Raw genomic sequence first — 4,788 nt, forward strand, 5'->3', positions numbered from 1 at the left:
TTCATTGTATGCCACGGCATTTAGCGACGATAAAGTCGAACGGAAGGTGTGCGTCTGTTATCAACGATGCCTTAAACAGATGGTAAAGTTTCCATAGCCACGGTTTTGAGATTCTAAAATTGTCGCTTTAGATAATACGTACTTTATTGTCCCAGAGGGAAATTTTTCTTGGAGGTGCAGGACCGTAAAAACACATGAAGGAGTGCATAAAAGTTTAGATTTTATATTACTCTCATTAAAATACGATATGAAAAGACAATTAAAGCTTCTTGGTGGAACATTTCGTTCTTTCTGCAGTAGCACAACGTCTACCATCTCTGCTGTAAACAAAATAGATCGATTCGTCTCAAAACAGGACTGTAGACTACTAACTGCTTCTCTAGATTCCACCGATGGTGTGCTCTTGTCCATTGAAATCTTGCTTCTATTAGAGCAGGAGAAACGTGATCGCTATAATGGTTTGTGAAATTCAATATCGTTTGCTAATCCTCCTTCTTATGGTCCATACACTTAATCTAGTCGCATGTAAAAAGTGATCGTTTTAACAGACGAACAATCGTTTCGTCTTCAAAACTCCTTGTTTTCCTTTGCCTCACCGACCTCCTGCAACTTCTAACGGATCCCTCTGTGTTTACTTTACTCATAACACCATACACTACTTTCGAAAAACATTGAACATTGGTGCTACTTGACTGATAGTCTCACCAGCTTCACTTTGTCCAATAGCTCGTGCTCGCTCCTCGGGTTATAAGTGGAGCATTTTATGGGAAAAAAGCGACCTATAAATAGAACTACAGCCAAGCGTTAATTTTGCAACTAGTTTTTCGGGTCACTGTTTTCAAACGGCTCCCATAACAAAGACCATCAAATAATATGGAATTTTTTTGTCATTTTGTAAAGCACAAAAATTGCTCTTGCTATGAAATGGGCGCGTTTCAAAGTTTTAATTGTATTACTGAACTATTAAAAATAGCATATTAACTATTAAGAAAAGTCAAAAATAATTTTGCTCCGATGTATATTAATCCGTTTTTTCATTGAAATAAAACATTAAATTATAAAAGTTTTTTGCATAAGAAGAGCTGAAGAGGTTAAGACCGGGGATACGCATCCTGTCGTAGCGAAAATTCTGTGGCAGGTCGGTGTACATCTTGGCCAGGGGGTTACAGGCCTGGTCGCACGAGTGGAACCACCAAGGCGCCCCTGCCCTGGCCACACAACTCACACCCGGTGAACACATACACCTGTCGGACTCCCGAGTCACAAACTCAGTCCCGTTTGACTCAGCCAAACAATCCCCAATGATGTCACGTGTATTCAAAGTCGGACGACCATCGTTTCGACCACCTGGTGAGCTCCCAATTGTTAGAGTGTAGTTGTCAGTAGAATTCCCAACGTAAAAGAACGGGTACTTTATTAGTGTAGAGCCAGTGTTGAATGTCACGGATACTTCTGCCCTGGTTTGCCCGGCTTGACAGAGGGCATTGATATTCTTGAGACCTAACCAAAAGTGTGCGTTGTCGTGATAAAATCCTTTTTCCAAATAGCCCCAGCCTCTATTAAAGTCAAAAGTCCCTTTGTTTCGTATGATGAAAGTTTGGGCTTGTTTCGAAGACACCTTACACACTCCTCGGAAAGGGTGACTGGATGTTTTGGGGAAGAGGTACACTTGGTAAACACCATTGCGATATCCGAAAGTAATGAGTTCTCTGCAACTAGTTGCATAGCGTTCACACATTGAGCCAACCCAGCCTTTCTCGCAGTGGCACGTTTGTTTTTCACTATCGAATGTACCTCCATTTTGACAAGACATGAGTCCAGGTGTAACTGTTGAGGTGTCCACTGGAGAAGTAGTTGTTGAAGAAGTGGCTACTGTTTCTGATTTAGTTCCTGCAATACCACCCATTACTGAATTCTGTGCAGTGTTTGGTATTTTAAAGTACACTTCCGACTGCACCGTTGTATCTGTACAGCTGCTGAGGAACAACCCGCTGCAGCTTTTGTGAATGTAACAGTCATCAACAACATGGCCGTTTTCTTCTGTCTGTCTGCTGCTGACGCCGTCACAAGATGGGTCAAGCCGGCACTGCCTGGCACAATCAAGGATACCTCTCACCCCGGGGAGAAGTGTTTTCCTACCACAAGATTCGCCCGTACACTGCTGCCGGCTGTACTTTCCCCAGGAAACTTCCTTATTATGATATGGATACATCGAAATATCCTCCACAACAGAAAACATAATAAGAACAAAAAGAATGTCTTGTTTTTTTAGATGGAACACACAGAGTCCCGAAGTATCCATCATGCCAAGTAATGACATCATTAAAGCAGACAGTCACAAAAGTAGCCAATCATAAAACTTGTCTCAAGAATAGAAATATCCACCAGCAGAGGCCGGCTGAAATCGTTGAAAGCTTCAGTAAATTCTCAAGCAATGTTATTTTTTACATTTTTCAGAAAGTAGAAAGCAGTCTCGGTACATTCACTAGAGCTGTGCCTATTCGACTTAACTAATCAACATTAACATTTTTTGCGCTACTTACAGATATTGGAAGTGTGGCTGAGCCATTCAAATAGCATGTGGTTTTGTAAAAAAAATAATTTTTAAAATTTTTAAATTTTTTTTTTAAACAGATACTGGATTTTCGCTTAATTTTTCTCAACCTGTCATCAAATTGTTATATACAGATCTAGGCCTATTATATCCATTTTCTTTAAAAGATGAAAATAAAAACATTTTGTCCTTGATGATAACAACACAGAATGATAAGTGGATCCAGCAAGATTTATTATACGTTCCTCTAAGAAGTATTCACTACAAGTTAATGTTTACTTGTCGCCGGGGGCTCTCGTGGCCTAGAGGTTAAGGTGTTCGCCTCTCATTCAATAGGCCCTAGGTTCGAATTCGGAGAGCGACGGAATATTTCTTCTCTAAAATTGCCTCCTTTCCTGCTCACTAGCAACGTTCTGTCGTCTGTTTTCGTCTCCAGTTTCTACCCCTAGCCCCTCACCTCCTTTGCCCCCTCCTCTGGGCTCCTGACTCTTTCTGCAGCCTTTCTACTGCTACTCCTTCTTACTGCTGTTTATCAGCCACACCCCTGATCTTCTGGTAGGAAATATCTACACCTAGCCTTCTCGGACGAGAGCTCAAAATCTCGGAGGTCCCGTGAGCAAGTTGCGCACGTTAAAGATCTCATGGTTGTCCAAAATCGAAAAGAGTAGGCTTCGGCCACCACTTGGGCACCTACCAACTGAAAATGTTTAATGTGTCCGTGCGTTCATATGACCTTATGCAGTTGTGGGCGTCGTAAAACACTTACAAAAAAATTGTCGTATTACCATAGATAGCCTAAGGTCCAATAGTTTACTATTGGGCGAAGTGGAAGGCTCTACAAGAAAATGACGGAAGGTTAACGCAAAGAGATCCCCTTGTTCGACCTTCAAAGCGTTATGAATGGTGACGTGGCGCCATCTTATCAACCGCACAGTTAAGAGCGTTGTGCACATTGAACAAAAAATGTTGCTGATAGATTTTTAATTCGACTACACAAATAGTGACCTTACGCTTCCAAGTGTCGATGGGGTTTCTTTTCCTCAAAATTGCACAGCACTAATGTCCACTATACTCTCTCATCCAGGCTGTTATGTGCAGTCACCTATCGTGCACAAAAATCTTTCAACTGTAGATGTCAATCACATTTTCAAGACACGCTTTGCGCACTTGTCTCGTTCTGTCCAACACCACATATACAAATTACCTGTCTGCCTCTATACTGACTCCTCACTGACGAAAGTTGTAAATAATTAACGTTATAAACAATAACATAGGTTGGCACTTCGCCGAAACACGAGAGCTGTGGAATCACTCAGTGTTAAAATTAAGGAGAATGGCGTTGTCCAAACTATGGCATGCCTTGCCCTTTACATGACTTTCACGGAGAAACAAACTGCTCTGCAACGCCAATCGTTCTTTTGAATCGACATAAAGGCCTTAAATATCTTAGTATCGCTGGACGGTAACGTTCCAAAGACGCTTGGGAAGACATAAAATAATTACTAGGGGCACTTGTACGGCTGAGATATGGTGGGGCAAAACCCCGAATAAAATCAATGTTTGAAATGTATTTATTTCTTTATGTTTTTGTGAGCATCCCATCGGATAACTAAGTCGCGAACCATGACCACTGTTATCCATTTAAGAAGAAGAAGAAGAAGAAGAAGAAGAAGAAGAAGAAGAAGAAGAAGAAGAAAGAAAGAAAGAAAGAAAGAAGAAGAAATAATGATACAGCTGTATCATTGAAAGGTCTTGTTCTTATCTTTTAATAAGGGGAAAAATCATTTTTAACTTTTTGACTTACACAGCGACAAAGCATCATTACTGCATTGTCAGAAAAAAAGCAACTAAACTCGTCGAAATTAACCCATTCATTGCTAAATTGTTTGTTCCCCATTTTAGGCAATTTAATCATAGTTCCCTTTCTCCATTCCATGGGCGTGTTTTGTTTTTCAAGAATTTCTTTAAACAGCAAAAGTAATGTCCCATAACCTTCTCTTCCGATCGTTTTAAGCATCCCAGAGGTAATTCTATCTTCTCCTGGACTTTTGTTACTTTTCATTTTCATGACAGTTGTTAAAATTTCCAGCATGGTTATTTTGTCCGTACTTATGTTCTATTCCTCCATTGGTTGTACTTTGCCAAAGTTGAATTCATTTGGTGGGGGTGGTCTATTTAAAATCTCTTCAAATTGTTCTGCCCATCGATCTTTTTCGTCTTCTAAAGTTGCCATG

The sequence above is a fragment of the Aplysia californica genome, unplaced genomic scaffold (genome assembly GCF_000002075.1).
Source record: "Aplysia californica isolate F4 #8 unplaced genomic scaffold, AplCal3.0 scaffold00664, whole genome shotgun sequence".
Classification (NCBI taxonomy): Eukaryota; Metazoa; Mollusca; class Gastropoda; order Aplysiida; family Aplysiidae; genus Aplysia; species Aplysia californica.